The 19,318-nt window shown below is 39.2% G+C and overlaps 1 long non-coding RNA gene across 2 annotated transcripts; it reads right to left on the reverse strand.

Annotated features, from left to right (window-relative positions):
* Positions 1–4,593: 4,593 nt before the first annotated feature.
* LOC310894872 lies at positions 4,594–16,244 on the reverse strand. Of its 2 annotated transcripts, none has more exons than XR_014580251.1 (3): positions 14,908–15,267; positions 10,950–14,809; positions 4,594–5,598 (listed from the first exon to the last, which is right to left on the reverse strand). It is a non-coding gene; the product is annotated as an uncharacterized lncRNA (long non-coding RNA). The 2 variants fall into 2 exon arrangements; XR_014580252.1 differs by lacking the exon at positions 4,594–5,598 and adding an exon at positions 15,275–16,244 and having other exon boundaries at positions 13,788–14,809; positions 14,908–15,138.
* Between the last annotated feature and the right edge of the window lie 3,074 nt (positions 16,245–19,318).

Raw genomic sequence — 19,318 nt, forward strand, 5'->3', positions numbered from 1 at the left:
CAGCTTTAAGAAGATTTTATGCATGGTTGGAAAAAAAATCAACATGCATTATGTGACAGACGTTACTTCTTTGTGAGCTTAATGGCTCATTTCCTCATTCTTTTTTTTTCCCCACAAATTTTTAACTCCACAAAAAGTTAAAGAAATTCAGCTCTCTCAGGCTCAGTCAGACATATCTGCTCAGAAACATTTTGCAACCCTCTGTTAACCCTGGATGGAGAAGATACTCTGGATTTCAAGTAAACTGGAGGAGAAAGGGAAAAAGTAAGCTGTGGTAAAAGTATTTGTGAGGCTGTCATGAAGCACCTCTCAGGACCCACTAGGGGAAGGGGAAATCCAAGCTCATTCATCAGGGCTGGTGGAAATAATGTGCTGGCACCAGCCTGGTCCACCAATATTCATGAGGAAGGAACAAGCTTCCTCTCCTCTCTTGCATGCTGGAACCTGACTAGCAAGAGAATCCCTCTCCCATGTTAAGCATCGACATATCCTGCCTGTATCCATGAAAAAACTGTGGGTGCTCTTTGAGCAGAAAAGCACTGCTGAGCATAAATGAATTTATAATTCCTCCTTGCCTGTACTTGGTGAAACATGACATGAGACAGCTCTGAAACAGCTTGTAAAAGCTAATTCAGAAAGATTCACCAGTAGAGAACACTGTTAACCAAATTTCAGATATGAAAACAATTGAAAAACAGAGCAACAAATATCTAAAGATGTCAAAATGAAGAGGAAGTACACTCTCTGGGCTTTTATAAAATGCAAATGTCTGCAATCTGCCCTGCAGAGAAAAAAGAATCTTGAAAATCCCTTGTCATTAGAGCTGCAGGTTCCTCAATCCTCTGAAAATACTGTAAAGTTTATCCAGATTACTAAGTATAAATTTTGATGCTGTTTTACCGGGCACCACTTTATCTGATTTTAGACCTCGAGGTCAGATCCTTCATTTAGGAATACTAATATGTGCTCAAGAGAACTTGATGTGATGATCAGTCACTGTGTTTGCACCACGGAAGACTATAAAACACCAATTAAAAAACATCACTTCTGACCAAGGGAATATTTAAATGAAGTATTTGATGTTGAATCTGAAGAAATTCATGCCTTCCCTGCTCTCATACATGCTCCTGGGCCATAGCCATTTAAATCAGGATTCTGAATTAGGTAGGTTCTCACTCTGTCCTGTAAAACACACCTGACATTATGGTCTAACTTTCTGAATTCAGTCCAGTCTAATTTCAGTTTTTAATTTTGTGTCAGTTCAGGTTTACCAGGGCCAGAGTCTAACAACTACTAAGCTTTGTTATAGGGTTTTATTTATTTATTTTTAAAAGAGTAGTTAACAAAAAAGCTTAGTGTCCTGGAGAATGCTGTAGCTTGGGCACCATGTGTTACAAGAAGTTAGATTTTATGAAATACCTTTAGTTAACTTTTACTGTTGGGAAAATGAAACATCATGTTCAGCTTTGTTACCAGCTATTTTATACGAGGATACATAATTCCTCAAAAACAAGGAAGTCCTGCCGTTTTTCAGGGTGTCTAGCTGCCATCACCTTCCGCCCAAAACAACATGTTATCATGAAAATTAGGTTAAAATATCCTACCAAATCAACTTTCAATCATTCAAAAAGAGCATCTAATTTCCTCTCTGGTCTGAGAGTGGATGTAACCATCTTCTACCATCTACTCTTTTTCATTTCTATGCCCTCATCACCCAAAAAGCATTTAAAATATATTTTTTCAAAATATATGTTTGGACTTAGTAGGTGTGTGCACTTAAAATGCAGGGTTCATATAAAAATAATATTCCTTGTGGGACATTCAAGAATGACATTAGGCTGGTATGATAATGAAAATAATCAGCTGAAGAAATGTTGTAGAGAAGTGTTGAGGGAAATATTTACTACCATGCAGAGAACTTCAGCAAGACCAAAATAAGTTAGAAATAGCTCAGAGACCCTCACGTGAATTCTGTTTTTCTTAAAAGCCTCTTCCCAAGGTACAACACTGAAGCCCTGAAGGCATATTTCACTCTCTCTGTGCCTATCTTTTCTTTTTGCGAGTATTAAATTCCACATGACAGTCTTATTTTTGAATCCTCATTAAATTCTTTTGTAATCTATTCATGTCCTCCCAAGTATTGACTTTAGAAATCCTCCCGCTTTTGTCATCTGTAAATTTCGATGCACTCCATATCAAATCAATTTTTAAATCACTAATATAAATGTTAAATAGAAAATAGCTCCCAGCAACCTCATCTGTCATATTCTGCCAGGAGGATCCTTTATCATTTATTATGATCCTTCAGGGGCCTGCTTACTACCCATTATTAATCCATTTTCCCTGTCCAGTCTTCATATCTCCCCCGTGACTTTTCTTACTACTTTCTTATGATATATGTTTGCAAAAGTGTTGCTAATATATATGCAAATCCACTTCACACTGTTAACCTGTAAAGCGTATCAGATAAAGATCACATTAGTCTCCATGATATGTTTCCAGTTTCATGCTGACACCAGCTAACAATTCTTTGCTTTCAAATACCTTACTATATTCTTTAAATATAAAAAAACTACCCCCGCTCAAACAATGTTAAATGACGGCAACATCTGCTTTCGCAGCCTTTGCCAAAAAGTCAACGTTAGTCCTCCAGTTTTAGGTTTCTCATTACTCAAAATGGAATATCAGAGATTTCTCCCAGGTAGCTCAAATAGTTTTAGAGAAGAAATTAAGTGATTTCACCTTCCTTGTTTCTCAGCTGCATCATACTTTCTAACCTGCTACAGGTGCTGCTTATACCGTCATGTTCCAGGAAACAATAAGGATCAGCTAGCTGTTCTCCCTCTCTCTCAGCAACTGCAGAGATCAGGCATGTGAAGTAGGCGTTTAATTATCCTGCCATTATCCCATCACCACAAAATGATTGCTTTATCATTTAGTGGGAAATTGTAGTCCTCACCTCTTACAAATACTCATTACTTTTACATCTCCTGCAAGTTATGTTAGCTTTCAACATCTACAAAAGCATCATATGGAGGGTATAGAGAATATTCTTATCAACTGCTTTGGGTTGTTTGGGAATTCAAATTCCAGTTCTAAATTAAGGTAGAATACAATTTCACTCATGATGGAAGCAAAAGACAACACTTTTGTTGTGGTTTAGCCCCAACAGGCAGCTAAGTACCACACAGCTGCTCTCTCACTCTTCCCAGGTGGAATAGGGGAGAGAATTGGAAAGGTAAAAGTGTGAGAACTCCTGGGCTGAGATAAGGACAGCTTTCTAGGTAAAGCAAAAGCTGTGCATGCAAGCAAGGCAAAACAAGGAATTCATTCACTACTTCCCATTGGCAGGCAGGTGCTCAGCCAGTCCCAGAAAAGCAGGGCTCAGCACATGTAATGGTTTCCTGGGAAGACAAACACTATCACTCCCATAATCCCCCCCCCCTTTACCACAGCTTTTATTGCTGAGCATGTTGCCATATGGTATGGGATATCCCTCTGGCCAGTTTGGGTCAGCTGTCCTGGTTCTAGAAGCTTCTTGTGCACCCCCAGCCTCCTCGCTGGCAGGGCAGCACGAGAAGCCGAAAAGTCCTTGGCTCTGTGTAAGCGCTGTTCTGCAACGACTAAAACATCGGTGTGTTACCACCACTGTTTTCATCAAAACTCCAAAACACAAGCTTCTATGAAAAAAAAATTAACAGTATCCCCAGCCAAAACCGTGACAACTCCATATATAAGTCATATATGACCAGAGGTCTTTGGTCAGTTTGGGGTTTTACCCAAAACTGACCAAGTTTCTTCACCAAGTGAGAAGAGGGAAGTGGGCAGTAGCTGGAACAGGCTGGTCCTACAGGACGTGCTAAGGTGGGTTTCCTGCTGAGGGAGGTAAGCAGCAGTCAGCTGCACCACGACAAGCCGTACGCAGCCAGGCAGACCGGGGTGTGAAGCTGCACCCAGCTCTAGGGAGGAAGAAGAGGCTGTATGCAGGTGCAAGAACGGGAGATCTCACAGAAGGAAGAAAAGGTCGATTTCTTCCTGCAAGCCCCCGGGAGGTGGTGTTCAGCTTAAGGCAGCTCAAGACTCAAGGGTCAGCTGAGCGGTAGACCGACTCTCAGGGGTGAAGTGGCTCCTGGAACAGGGAAAGGAATGGCTGAACAAATGATGCATCTCTGTCCAAAAAAGATAAGTACAGAATTTTCTACAGAAAGTGAATATACATATGGTCTTCCTTAACTTCCTCCCTCCTTATATAGTTATAGTATCTCTTTCTGGTACATAGGCTTATTTTACACTGTTATTTTAAGAAGTAAAACTGTTTAACTGGGTAATTAAACAGAATATTGTTTCTACCCTTTATAGAAGCTTTTATTTTATTTTTTAATAACTGAGGAAAGGAAGGCAAGTCACAATACATGTCATCTTCAGCCAAAGGGGTATGTACTTACTCTCTAGTAATTAATGTTGGTTGATTTTTCAAGAACTTATTGAGATCCCAGAAGTTAACCATCTTGTTCAGGAAGGCTGGAAATTTTGGCAGGAGTTATGCTTGGCTAAGCAGGCAGCTTGTTACTGAATTAAAACACAAAAGGAAACATAAAAGTTGTAGAAAAAAGTACAGGTAAAAAAAAATGAGAGAGAGAAAGAGATAAAGAGAAAAAAAAAAAGATTAAAGCAAAAGCATTGCTTGAGTACTTCCAGATAGCCAGAGCCTGACTGGAGCTAAGATAGGTGAAGGACTTTTAGCACAGCAATAAGAAAATTTACAGTTATGTTATTTGCAAAAGATGTTTCAGGAAAAAATATGGATTCATCGATGGATAGAGCTTAACCACGAACCATATGGAAAATGCAGACGTAATCATCGCCTATGTGTATTGTTCTCTGCAAGCAAAGCCTCCTCCCAGACCTCTGTGCTTACTAGCATAGTTTGGGAAGGGATAGTTTCAGCGAACAGTGGGAGAACAAGTCAGAGACTTCCTGGAGAAGCTGAAAACATTGTGATCCATGAAGCTGATGGGTTTCATGTAAGAATGCTGACAGGGCTTTTGGGTGTAATGGTGATATTATAATCTGTTAAAAATATGGCAAACAGTGTAGGTCTCTGATAAGTGGTAAAAAGCTAACACTATGCTTGTTTTTGAAATAGGAAAGATGGAGGACCCAGGGAGCTGTAGGCCAGTCAGCCTTGCTTCAGTCCCTGGAAAAATCATGGAGCATGTTCTCTCAAAACTAATTTCCAAGCATGTGAAGGGCAAGAAAGTAATTAAGATCAGTCAACACAAATTTACTAAGGGCAAATCTTATTTATCAACCTGATGGCCTTCTGTAGAAGAATAATTGGTGATGTGGTGATGTGATGAGTGGTGATTTCAGTAAACATTGATTTTAGTGAGGCTTTTGACACTGTGTCTCACAGCTTTCTCATCTGGAAACTCAGGAGGCATGGGCAGGAGAAAGTCTGCTAGAAGACTGGATAGAACAGCAGGCACAGAGAATAGTGATCAGTAACTTGATGTCCATCTGGTGGAAGGTAATGAGAAGAGCACTCTTGTACATGGACACCGGAGGTACATGTTATTCATTGTCGTTCTTAGTGACCTGGATGGTGACACAAAAGCATCCTCAGTAAATTTATAGGTCATGGGGAGTGCTTGATACAATATACGAGAGTTTCAATCCAGAGACACCTTGGGAAATTTGAGAACTGTGCAAACAGAAACCTGATGAAGTTCGCCAAAGAGAAGTACAAAATTCTGCATCCAGGATGAGTATTCCCATGTGTTAGTACAGCCAAGACATAACAGACTGACCAGCAGCCCTGCTGAAAAGGACCTCACTAAAAAGTTCATTACAGAGGACACTTGGATGAATATGAAGCAACATCATGTTCACATCACAAATAAATCAAACTATGTAATGAGTTTTGCTAGGGGGATTATATCCAGCAGACTGAAGAAAATAAATATCTGCCTCTACTTGGTCCTGGCAACCTCTGCAATACTAGGTTCAGTTTTGGTTCTCCCATTTCAAAAGCAATGGCAGGAAAATTGGAGAGTGTTGAGCAGTGGATTACCAACATAGAGAACTGTGATATGTGACCTACAGATACTGTGTGAGAGGACTGGGCTTATTTAGCCTACTGAAGAAGAGTCTAAAGGGCAGTTTAATTGCAACCTACAAAACTTGAAGGGTAATTACAAAACTGGTGGACCCAGCGTATTCTTTGTAATGAAAGACAGCACAGTGAGGACCTGTGGTCACAGAACATGTCTTGGTAGTTTCAGCCTGGACATTAGGAAAACCTTCTTCATCAGGAAACCAGTGCAACAGTAATAATGGGGCCTGGAGAGGCATCTCCCTTGGAGGTTTTCAAGAAATGACTGGACAAAAGGGTTTGCTGATGTTGGGAGTAGTCCCTGGTTTGAATGAGAGGTCAGACTAGGTGACCTCAAGACATACCTCTCAGTGAAAAGTTTTATGATAACAATCACTTATGACTATGACTTTTATGTATGCATGCAACAGGTAACTGAAATATAATGACAATAAAGATCTCTAGATTTGGCAGATATACAAAAGCCATTCACTCTCCTCATATTGCACAGTAATCTTGGGGGCTTGAAAATCTGAGGAAATCAAGGTAAACAGGTCCTGGATGTAGAACAGTCGTATCTTAAAAGCAATGGGCTTGCCCTCAAGCAAATTTCAAAACTCTCTTTAAAAAATATGTTTATACAAACATTAAAAAAAAAAGGAGGAACTGAAGGATAACAAGATGTGGTAAGGCAGGCTCCCTATTAGTACATATAAAAAGGTAGCTTCAAATATTGTCTGCATTTTGCAGGAACTGAAAGAAAAATGTAGAGCATCTGCCCCTTGTAACTCTCCCAGGAAGTTCTCAGCCACCTGTATAGCATGTGAATGGAAAATATTGACACTAACAAGCAGTAGACAGAAACTCTCTCCTGGCAGACAATGATTTATCTTGAGATTTTCACTCTTAGATTGTTACTGATGACGACAATAACTCTCTGTGGGTACAAAGCTGTTGGTGTTCAGGGAACTATAGCCACTGCAGGACATGGTAGCACCTTTCCATAATGACTATGGTTTGCTTTTGTACTTATGTAGATGCATTACCAGGTCCTGAACCAGGCATTATATATAGGGAGACTGACTCTCCTTGTCTCAGCAAATACATCTGCTTTCTTTGTCTGTGCAATGGTCAGGAGGCAGACCAGAAGAAAATCAGAAGTCACACCTCCAGGCTTCTGGTCTGCTTCCAGTCATTCCCTAGAACAACTTCCAAAATTGTTACCAGACCACGAAGGATACTCAGGATATGTGGGCTTTAAATTATTTTAAGACCACAAGTTGCACACTGGTAAAACAGTTGGCCAAGAATCCATGTTCTATATTATGATTACCCCCCTTCATGTTTTTTTTGTACCCAGCAAAAAATGGAGCTGGGATGCCTCCCACAGGCTTTGTTCATATCTGTTAGTCTTATCTGCTGTGTCTCAGGAAAGTTGCACCTAAGATCTTTGAAACATTAGCGTTGAAGTAGTGCTGATAAAGACTGCCTCAAATAAGGTCTCTGATATGGACTAGAAGCTATTTAAATTTAAAAGAAACTGAAAGAGATGAAAGCAGTAAGTGATTCAGAAATACATGTTCAACAGGAGCCATGCATGCATTTTATCTTACAATTCTGCTTACTGAATGGATAAGGATGCTTTTTGACAGGTTATTTCATTTGGTGTTATAGCAAAACAGAATATGCTTCTTACAGGGATATTACTACAACACCCAAAAAGGTCCTTTGATTCAAATGTTGATCTGATTCAAAACCAACAAAGCAAAATCACAAGAATAATTCATTTTTTCTGGTGCTACCTCTTTTCCACAGGCTGTAAATTGTACCAGACATAATTTTAAATTGCTCTTGGGAAGAAGAGCCTGATAACTCATTATGTTTGTAGCAAGAATTTATGCCTCAGTACTACTGCATATATCTAGCCGTCTCATGCAATCTAGAGAATATACAATAAATCAACATACTCAAAATATTTAACAGAATATATCTCTTCCTATTTAGGAGAAATTCTGTGTTAGCTTGATTGTTAAAATTATAGTTTTTAATAAAAAGATTGATCTAATAATTGCAACAAAGTTCATCTGTTACATACTAAATATTAGTGGAGCTCCCTCTTTGGCCCATTTGGTGTTAGACAGGATCATCCCTGAACGGGAACCATGCAAGGTTTTGGAGTTTTTCCATAGTCCAGGTGTGATCACTGAGTTGGGATTGCAAGGCTTGGACTGTGTATTCTCAACCTAGCAACAGTCCACCAACTGTTTTCTAATTTAAATACGCTGTTTTCAACAGCGCCGCTTTTGGGATGTGTGCTCCTCTCTTTGCAAATTATCTTCTCAAAGGTAATTTTCATTCAGATGCACTTAACAAAGATCAGCATTTACCTTTGAACTATTTGTCCATGAGGAAAACACAAGAAACCCATTGTGGACAACACTTGATTTGCATTTAGATAAATGTGCATCATGAAATAGCAACTATATAGCATCCATATATATACATTTAAGTAGGAATGGGGAGCTTTCAGATCATTGCAGCCTTAAAAAGCAGAATTACAATGCAATAATTTTTGTGGTAATTCAAAGAAAATACACCACCAGTAGGACTAGATGGAAAGACTGATGACCCACTGCAAGCAGCTTTCACAGCAGCTGTCACACAGGACCAGAACAAAAGAACCTGCATCTTGAAATACCCACAAAAAAGTAAACGGAAACCATTAGGGGAAATCACAGCACAGAGGTACGAGGAATCATAACACTCCTTTCTGGTCCAATAAAATGAAAGAAAAAACATCTAATTCATAATCTAGCTTCTTGAACTCATTAATATGTCAGTGGACACAAATAAACACAGTATACCAAAATTCACAAATTCTAGACAGAAACTGAACAAGTTTCCAACCCAGAAAGAAAAAGGACAAATCCCAAAGCCAAAAGTGTACAAAATACCTATAATGTTTGGAACTGAACTTTATCTGAAGTTCATCTCAGGCTCTGATGCCAAACTTTGTAAAGAGCTGTCTTTTCTCTAGAATATTTCTTCAGAAACATGATACTTGACAGGTTGAAAAGTCTAGGCAAACAAAGGTGAAGTGACTCATAGGGTAGCTTTAGCTATTCTATCCACAACAAAAAGGATAATTTTCTTATAGAATAGTTCTGCTCATAGTTGCACTTAGAGTGCACCTATGTTGTCTGAGGACATCAGTATCAGATACTGCCACAGATGGAAATGACTTCACAGAGGTGTGGAAAGCCACATCATTTATTTGGGAAAATGAACAAAAATACTTTAAAATGCATGTGTGATACAGAATGCACATAGAAGTTTTTTAACCAACTCACGAAGTTATTCCTCAATTTTCAGCCATGATTTTTTCAGTGTAACTGATTGCATCATTCTTAGCAATGTTCATGTTTGGCTGTCAGGTCAACTCAGTTGATAAGGTATTCTGAACAAGTTACTTGAAACTAACTTTTTACAGCACCTGTTAAAATTGATTTTAATAGAAGATTCTGGGCACTCTGTCAACAAAAATAACTTATACCACTATTAAACACAGCCCAGAAAATTACTCCAGTTTCTTCTGGGTTGAGTTTAGTTTTACATAGAGCAAACATTATACTGAGAATTGGCAAAATTTCTGGCTACCTTCTGTCTGGAATGGATTTTATTAAGAAGTGTATTATATTACACTACTCAGATTGTGTCAATAACCATACAGAATGAGCACTGTCTTTTACATGTTTTCTATATATTATATTGAACCATTTAGTGTAGTTCTCATACTACTGGCATAATTAAGATTTTCAAGTTTTTAATAACATTTGTTTCTCATTTTTTGACAAAAACCATATAACTATATTTTATAAAAAAAAGTCACGGAAAAATATTACTGATATATTTGAGGAGCCATGATTTTGGAAACAAATCTTTAATCCCTAGGAGGTTATTTAATACAAATATCTTTTTTGTTTTGTTTTGTTTTCCTGATATCTACTTGGTATTTACACATTATATATAGAAATGTCCTTACAGTAACAAGTGCCAAAGCTCCATCTAAAGTAATAAAAAACTTGATAAAGTTCACTGCTGGTTAATGATGTTTTTTTCTTTCTCTAATTTTATTCTAAATGCCAGATGTTAATAGTGTAATCAAGCATGCCTCCACCTTCCACGAATATCCGTGTTCTTCCCTATAGAATGCCACCGGAATTACACCAGTTGTGAGTCTGACATGGTAACTTTTAGATGTAGATTTTACTGTTCAGTGTAAAGTAAGCCTGATCACCAAAGACCTACCTACTGCCTTAACTTTTGTTCACTCCAGCTAATGCTATTGAAGTCAATGGAACTTAAGTGCTCACAAGTCTTTGGATGGTTAAATGTAATACTTGCTGAACATAATGATCAGTAACTGATGTTCAGAAAAGTGAAACTGGGCAAGTAGAACTGGTTTACTGCAAAAGTTAAATTGCCCTTTATTCGAGCACACCTGGTAAATATCAAAATACCACAGGCCTAATGCACTACTGTGTTACACCAGGTTTATGTCAGGGAAACCCTATATGCCTAAGTAGGGCGCTTTATAGGCCCAAGGGGCTAAAGGTCAAATTCCAATCCTGCAGAACTCCTCTCCTCTTAAACCCAATATTTAGACATATTTAGAGATTTATTTCCTATTTGACTGTCCATCCACCTTTGAATTCATCCAAAACACTGAAAAGGAATTGAAGCCTCATTTACTCAAAAGGGAAATTAATCTTCAGCTTCCAATTTCTAGCACTCTGATAATTATTAGTAGGTTCTGGGAAGCTGGAGTAGAGAGAGAAAGAGTGGTTCCTCCTACCTGAAGAGCAGAAGTCCTTCCCCACTCTTAAAAACAACGGTATAGACAGCTATCTTGAGAAGGTAGGTTTTGGCTTGTTGACCCTACGTGAACAGAAAGGTTTTGTATTTGCAGCATCAGAAAAAGTGGGACTTGAAAGACAAGCCTTTACTTCATTTTTTCCTACTGATGCCTGTGTACTGTCTTAAAGGTGCTCTTCTATCACTCTCCCCACTGCCACGTACCCTATTCCTGCAGCACCCACCCCTCTGGATGTAATATGGTAGTGTGTGAGATGTATCTAACTGTAGATATGCAATGCTATCAAACTTATTAAACACATAGAATCACAGAATGGTTTGGGTTGGAAGGGACTTTAAAGATCATCTAATTCCGACCCTCCTGCCATGGACAGGGACACCTCCCACCAACCAGGTTGCCCAAAGCTCCGTCCGACCTGGCCTTGAACACCTCCAGGGATGGGGCATCCACAGTTTCTCTGGGCAGCCTGTGCCAGTGCCTCACCATCCTCATAGTAAAAATTTCTTCTCAATATCTAATCTGAATCCACCTTCTTTTTTTTTTTTTTTTTTAAGTTTGGAAACATTACTCATCCTATTAAATACATTTTAAATGGTCTCATATTAGTGAATTCCTAAATGCTATACAGATATTCTCAGTTTTAGAAATAGGGATTGTTCCCCAGAATTGTTAATCTTTATAACACCTAACAATCTTCTCAAGGCAGGTCTACCCTCTGTATTTTCTAGGAAGGGAAGAAGTCAACTTATTTTGTAGCATTTATTGCATCAGTGACTTTGAGCTTATTTCCATCTTCATTTTGATTTCCTGATATTCCTCATTCTCCCTTTGGGCAACTCCTATCACAAACAAAATTCTATAGTGATGTTGCCACAGTCTTCTGAAGTGTAGCAAAATGTCATTGACTGGAGTTGCTGTTATGTGGAGCCTTTCCCAATGCTACATATCTGGCAGTCGTAACTAATTCAGTCATTGCTCCACTGCAATTAACAGAGGTAAAATTTGCTGGTCTGAGCTCACAATCTTATGCATTTTATAGCCCTGTAAGCAGCATTTCTAGGCTTTCCTTGAGTATATACCTCCAAAGCATGTATGCCCTTTTAGGGAATATTTTTTCTGACATGTACCTTACCCTAGGTTTTGTGTAGTCCCATAATGAAAGAGAACGTGAAAAGAGTTTGGGATTGAGTTAGCCTAGCTAACATACAAAAGTAATTTGGCAGTTGAGGCTACGAAGGATGTAGGTTGGAAAAAACACTGTCTGTTTGATAATGAATGTTTTTGAAATCCTCGTGAGCCTGGGTACATACTGACAAGCCCAGCAACCAATGTTTCTTATTATGAAAATGTTTCCTTTTTTTTTTTTCCTCCCGTACCTGTTTTTAAACATCCATGGACAATATTACAAATAATCAGTGGCAGTTAGTCTTATCAGGTCACAACAGAGTAAGTTATATTTTATAATATAAATTATTATTTAAATGTTGTTAGTAGCATTAGCTCTATGGTAACAAGCAATGGCACATTCTGTACAAACAGATAAGCCTGTTCTTCCTACGCCTGTATCTGGGGTGCTGTGCTGAGCTGGTTCTCAGAGGGAGAAGGATATGATTACTGAGATAAAACAAAATCACACATTACAGTCATTATGGGAAAGAGGGAGAGAGAACGTTAAATGTATTTAAACTGCAGGAGGTTAAAACAGTGTGTGCCAAAAATCTCTGAACATGTCAGGATTAATAACAGCTGGAAGCATGAGCAGAGCCCTCTCTATTCCTAATGCACAGTTCAGCACTTAAGGTGCCAGGATACTGAGGTTTTCTCTTTCTACCCCAACACCTCTCCCACATAACGGGTATCACTGAAGATAGAGAGTATACAAATGCTAGATGATAAATACATTTCTTACCTCTGGCACATGCAAGAAACAATGGTTCAATACACCAGATTATGCCTCCAAACTCTTGAGGAATAACTAAGTGGTAGCAATTAAGGAGAAATCAATTAAGAAAGTCTCAGTCCAGGGGCACACTCTTAATGAACTAAAAATCCAAAATCAGTCTCAGTAATATGAGAGAACAGAAAACTCAGAACAAGCACGTGGCTTTCAAATAAAAACCTAATACTTTTGAATGAAACCTATTGCATAAGATCAGAAAGCAAGTCTTTTAGATCTACAAGGTGTAAAATCTGAGGCAAATGGCATGTGAGCGACACTGACTGATTGCATTTCAAGCTGCATTTGAAGCCAGGACCTTCAACGCTAAAATGTATGCATATTCTACTTGAAATAGTCAAATTCTGCTAATGAGCATGATGTTATGTTTTCATCTTTCGACTGCCAGAAGGGCCCCTTCTTTGATGGTGTTTATACACCTCTTATGTGGATAAGGCAGCCTGTTCTAAGCATTTAAAAACTCCAGTGTTATGATAATGAGCAAAGTTTTATTTAAAATGCTTGCTTGGGTTATGAATTCTAAAAGCATGTAGTAAAAGGAATACCATCCATAGGTAGTATGCATTAAGATCTTTTAATGGACGTATGCTAGAAGAAGCCCAAACCTTTCATTTTCTGGCAAGCTTCTTTCTATCGATTGCAGTATCCGTGCAAGTTAGTGCCACAGTTCTTTGCACTGTCACTGTCCAGAGGTAGGAAGCAAAGAGATTCACTTCTGATAATGTAAGAGCTACTCCTCTAACTATTTTTTACATCAAAATCCCAGTTATTTTGATGTTATATCTATCCTACTGCAGAAATACCGAGTCACTGCTTTCATAGTCCCAAGACAAAATGTTTTCCCAAGATTAGGTGGCAGGGCTGCAGCAGAGGCAGGAAAGTACCCTATCATCTGATCCAGTCCATGGTCCCTGTATGGACTTAAACTGACACTCTGCTCTAGTCAGACTAACTAGACCCTAGGCCTATAATGAGTTAGGGTAATGAACAGAGAGTAAATTTAAAAACAGAAAAATCTCCAAATTCTACCCCATCACATGCATGAATAGGTGCCATAAAAATAGCAAAGATGGCACATGTAATAATGGGGTTTGCAACCAAAATGTTGTTTGATTTTACAAGGAATGACACAGAATTAATCTGCTAATTGTACGTGGGCCAAACAGTCATAAGTGTTTAATTTGTATGACGTAGTAGCGTAAGACTTTCTATCTTTTCTGCATCCAACCATTTAAGTTAGATGTAAGAAGAGCTATATATGGTTACCCTAACAAGAATAAATCCTGTGAATTATTCTGGAATAAAGACAGTAACAGAATGATGCGTTTTTTTCCCACAAAACAAGCCAGATAGTTAAGAGTTTTCCTTTAAGCCAAATCACATTCTGTAATGAAGCACAACCCAAAGCCAGAGCCAGCACAAAATCAGCCCTAAATCTGGGACCAAAACTGTGACTAATTAACAGCTGGAGTGCAGCTGATCGTATAGGTTTGCCATCAGGGTGCCACCGTCTCAGTGGAAACTGGGTGGCATAGGAAGACTGAGTTTCAGACTGACAGAGCGCTACTAGACTTTTGTCAGTTCGAAACAAAACCAGCCTACTGAAATGTTTGTTTTAAGGCTTGGCTTTCACTTCAAAATCAGAGGGGAGGTCTCTTGTTGGCGGTGGGTCTAGGCTGCTCTGCGAGGAAAGACTTAACAAGGAGTTGCTGCAGATCAGGACGCTGGCTCGTGCAGTGGAAGTGGTCTGGAAGCTGGGAGTAGGGAATCTGGAAGAGCTCCTGACTGGTGAAAAGTTCAGATCAGTCTGAATTTCTGGCACATCAGTTTCTGGTACAGGGGGGATTTGCCAGGGATGAGGCAATGGTAATCCAAACGCAGCCTGCAACAAGCACAGAGGTGTCCATTAAAAGTTGGTTCCTCTCTTGCACAGGACATGCAGAGGCTGGGTTTGTTAGAGGCTCCAGTGGAACTACTCACGTGAATCAGTGGGTGCGCATGTGCACGCTCGGGATGCTGCAAGAACTGCTCTGACACCTAAGCGTCACTTCCTACAGGGGTCTCTGACATTTTCCCTTCAAGATCCAAGAACCTTCCTGAATTTACATATTAAAAACTTAAAAGAAGTTAGCTGTGTTATTTTAGAGGGCGTTTTGGGAGGCTGGCATTTCGTCAGTCAGATCTATCCCACATTGTCCCAATATGACATAACTGAGAAAAGGAAAAAATAAAAAAATAAAACTGCAAGCTATACTCAGGAGGAAAAAGAGGAAAGATATAATAGCATGTGCTGTCACTGTATCATTTCTAGCCAGGTCAAGACAAAAAAAAAAATCTTGCTCCCTACCTTGATAAACCATTAGTAATAGGTCAGGAGTCAGCTGCTTCCCTTATCGACACCAGGAGCTTAAATGTCAATGATTAAATGTTTCCATGGAGATCCCCAGAGCTTCGCTAATGTGGGCACATTATTTACACCCACACTCTGTCAGAGAAATGATAATGACAGTGCATTTTGTTGTGCCCCAGCGTATCTGAAGCAAGCAGTGCAGCTGGACTACGAAATGGCATCTCGGAGCACAGAGCCAGATCTAGGGGATGTGAAGAACACCTGTTCATCTGATTTTTTCGGAAAAGGCTCTTGCTGGAAAGAAGCAGCCAGCTTTGTTACATTACACTCTGGACAGATGACTCCAGTGCAGGGGGACTGTCACAGCTGCTAAGTATTAACAAATGAATTCTTTCAGGAGGCTGAAGTAGGTAGTACATCAACTGTGTGACCTACATAGACTCTGCATGGTTTAGTTGTTAATTTATTTCAGCTGGGGAAAGAGCAGATAAACTCATGATCAGAGGAGTGGGGGACTATCTTGTTGTTCCAAATTGGTTCAGCCTGGCCCAAGCTGATTACCTCATAGGGGAGTCGCTCCAGAGTGACTTTCTCATTAAAGTTAATTATTGAAGTGTGAAAATTGTTGGTGTTGCTTTGATGGATGCTTCTGCTGTTCAGACAAAACTCATTTGCACTTCTTTCCACAAACATGCAAATTGCCAAGTTGTGATGATACTGTTGTGAGTTTTGATGTCACGTATGCAATGTATGTATAATTTGTCCCTGCATCTTTACTTTCCATACATGGTGATATAGAAAGGAAATGTTAAGCAAAATAGAAAGAGGTAGCATGGGGCTTGTTACAGCACGTTCTGCAGCTTGAGCAACTGTACACAGGCAGCTACCAAAATAATCTGCTAGGTCATCCAATCAAAGATTTTGATGTATGATGACCTGACCAAATACACCGCTGTATGTTTTTAAACAGTACAGGGATGTTTACTGTTAACTATTACTAAATTTTACACTTTTTCATTAGAGAAAGCTTCATAGTAAAATTTCCCTTAATCACTGATTGTTGCATAATCAGTGTGGATAAGGTAGGTTCTTCCATGGGCTATTTCCTCTTGAGATGCAAAATACACTAAAGGATAAAATTAGCATATGACAGAAATGTCTGAAGTTTATATCAAGTCAAACTAGATTTGCCATGAGAAACTTGGAGTCCCATCTCCTCCACTGGCACTGGATTTCATATAAAGTGGCTCAGTCCCAGAGCACACAGCCTTTTCCCACCCCTTGGGAACATATCTCTGGCTTTGCTGCACTCACAAAGGGGGCATAGATAAAAGCTTTTCCTTTCCTTCCCATACATCTTCCCCAAGCCCCAGAAGCAGAGGTTTGATTTTCTGGGGTGACAGGATAAGGATTTCTTGGTAGGGCTGGAGAATGGAACAGGACCAGCTGGAGCACTGGAAACTGGCAAAACTCTGTGCCCTAGGTGCCGGATGTTCAGCAAGACTCCTCTGTGCTGAGAGTTTTCGCTTGATTAGAGAAGAGGCTGAATCTAGACCTGCCACTTTACTGAACAGATGAGTTGTAGTCATGTTTTTGCAATAGCATTCCCGGAAGTACCCCTCTGCAAGATGACATTTCTAGGAAGGTAGCACTCTCCTATTAACTCTGATTTAGTGTACAGCTTAAATTAAATCCTTCCTGGAAGTGTGGCTGATCCACAGGGAGATGGAAAAATCTCCCTTGTATCAAATCTGTTAAAGCTATTTGTTTATCATTTTGCAAAAGAGAAACACTGTGAGTCAGAATGGTCATTTGAATGTAGTAGAGACTATGGTCAAATTCATTTAAAAACAGACTTGGCTTGCTTGTTACTGATCTTGCTTAAAACACACCATGCCTATTCCATAAGGCTTTGAACGAATGCAAGACAGAAAAAAAAAATTAATTAGGTTCACAGTGAATTTAAGAAGAGGATTCTTCTGTTGTTAGCGAGGCTAATGAACTGACCAGATCTAAAGTGTATTTGTGATGTAGGCATGCTTTTCAATGCAGAACAGGAAAAAGATCTGGCCTATTAAACATTGAAAAAAAAATAACAACAAGAATCTCTGAATATTTAAGATAGAATGCTGAGCTGGTTTCTTCTTGGTCACTAACTTTATTCTGGTCCAGGTAAGGAAGAAGAGGAAGACACTCCCGCTTCATGGCTGTACGTGGAGGTAGCTCTGTCAGCCTAAAAGTTAATGGGTGATTGTCCACATGTTTAAAGGGGACATTGACAGTTCATATCACTTATCATACAGAGCAATATAGAAGTAACTTGCTGAATGGATGAGAACCCAGTAAACCTATGAGATACCAGCTTAGGCCATAGAAATCTTGTTCAGCACATTGGGGAAATACGTAGTGTTGTTTCCTGAGTTACTCTTGTTCAGAGGGCGTTGACCCTTTTCACCTCAGCTGAATCTGATCCAGCTAACCAGGCAATTCACATGCACTTTGTAATGGGATATGCAGAAACCTGCAGATGAAACAAGGAAACACTTAAGCTAACTGCATTCAACTCACTTTTATCTGTCCTGGTTGGAGGTCAGTAATGACATATAAGCAAAGACCACACACTGGCTCTATTCAGAATTAGTTCAGGTTCAGCCAGGTAATTAGTTTGTGGCTTATAAGAAATGCTGTTTAATGTACTCTGATGTACCTAATATATATATAACAGCTCCAGAATGAGGAGTACTCAAAGTGAAGGAGAATGTCAAGGAAATGTCTTTCCATAGGTTTCTTCAAAGGACTTATACTGTAACTGTGAAGCAAGGTATCCTCAAAGTTTTAAAAATAACTCGCTTTATTTTCCAGTCAGATAGCAATATATATATATATTTGTAATTAAGATTGGTCTCTGGGTTTTGAGGATTCTTGGGTCCCTTCTTGTCACCTCTACCCCTTCACTCATACCTACAGCTTTACATTTCAGTCATGGCCACCAGTGATGTGAAGGGCATGTAAATATCTTGTCTGACCTTTATAAACATTAAAGACAAAGACAAGTTAAGTCCAGCAGGAAACAAAAAGAAAGAGATGTGACTAAGACAGGTGAGGCTTAGAGACCAAATTCCAAGTACCTGAACATGTCCCTGAGGCACAAGACCCTGCCCTTGAACCCTTGAAACCGCTCGTGAATTGCACAAAGTATAGGTGGTTGTGCTGATCCTCCCCGCCCCCTCCCCCCCAAAAAAACCCACACAAAAACACAAAAAACAAAAATCAAAACACAAACATTAAAACTCTCCCAGGGAGACCTTTGGATCTCTCATTTGCATGGAGAACGAGTCCACTTCACTCATCTCTCAGATGGATGGTCTAACTACCAAGCAGCATGAGATTAAGCACATTACAAATCCTAATGATCTAGAGCTACGTTAGCTTTTTGATAGGGATAATTGGGCCACTCAATATCACTCTTTTTTTTTTTTTTTTTTCTCAAAGTAAAGGAATTTTACTTTATTTGGTTCACTGCCTGGCTGGAGACTGCTCTTTGGGGAAGCATGAGAATCACGTTCAAATCCTGTAAATCAGAGAAGCAGTCTGGATGAAGGTCTTTCTCCTCTCCAAATAATCTTGGCTTAATGCTAGGTAAAAATACACCCATGTGCCTAATCCAGTGTGCATGGACAGCTGATCCCAGTAAGTCTTCACCACCAAATACACTATTTTGATTTCTTGATCTTCAATTTGGAATGAGTATTCTGCCCATGTGTTTGAAGCAAAGCTTAGTGTTTTGTCTGTTGGTAGAATATTTTTCTAAGCTTAGTTCAATTAAAAAAAAAAAAAAAAGAAAACATTGTTATTTACTGTTCAGAGGACTAGAGGACTTATGGATAATTTTACTTCTCAGGAGACCAAATGCAATGATCTGAGAGTGGCTGGTTACCTGGCTGCCACATCAAAAAGCAAGATTTCTTGGAGCCAATATGTCATTTTTCACTAAGATCCAAGATTTATGCCATTATTTTGTCTTCCTCCCCACCTTAAAAT

This window comes from Anser anser (genome assembly GCF_964211835.1).
Source record: "Anser anser genome assembly, chromosome: 1".
NCBI lineage: Eukaryota > Metazoa > Chordata > Aves > Anseriformes > Anatidae > Anser > Anser anser.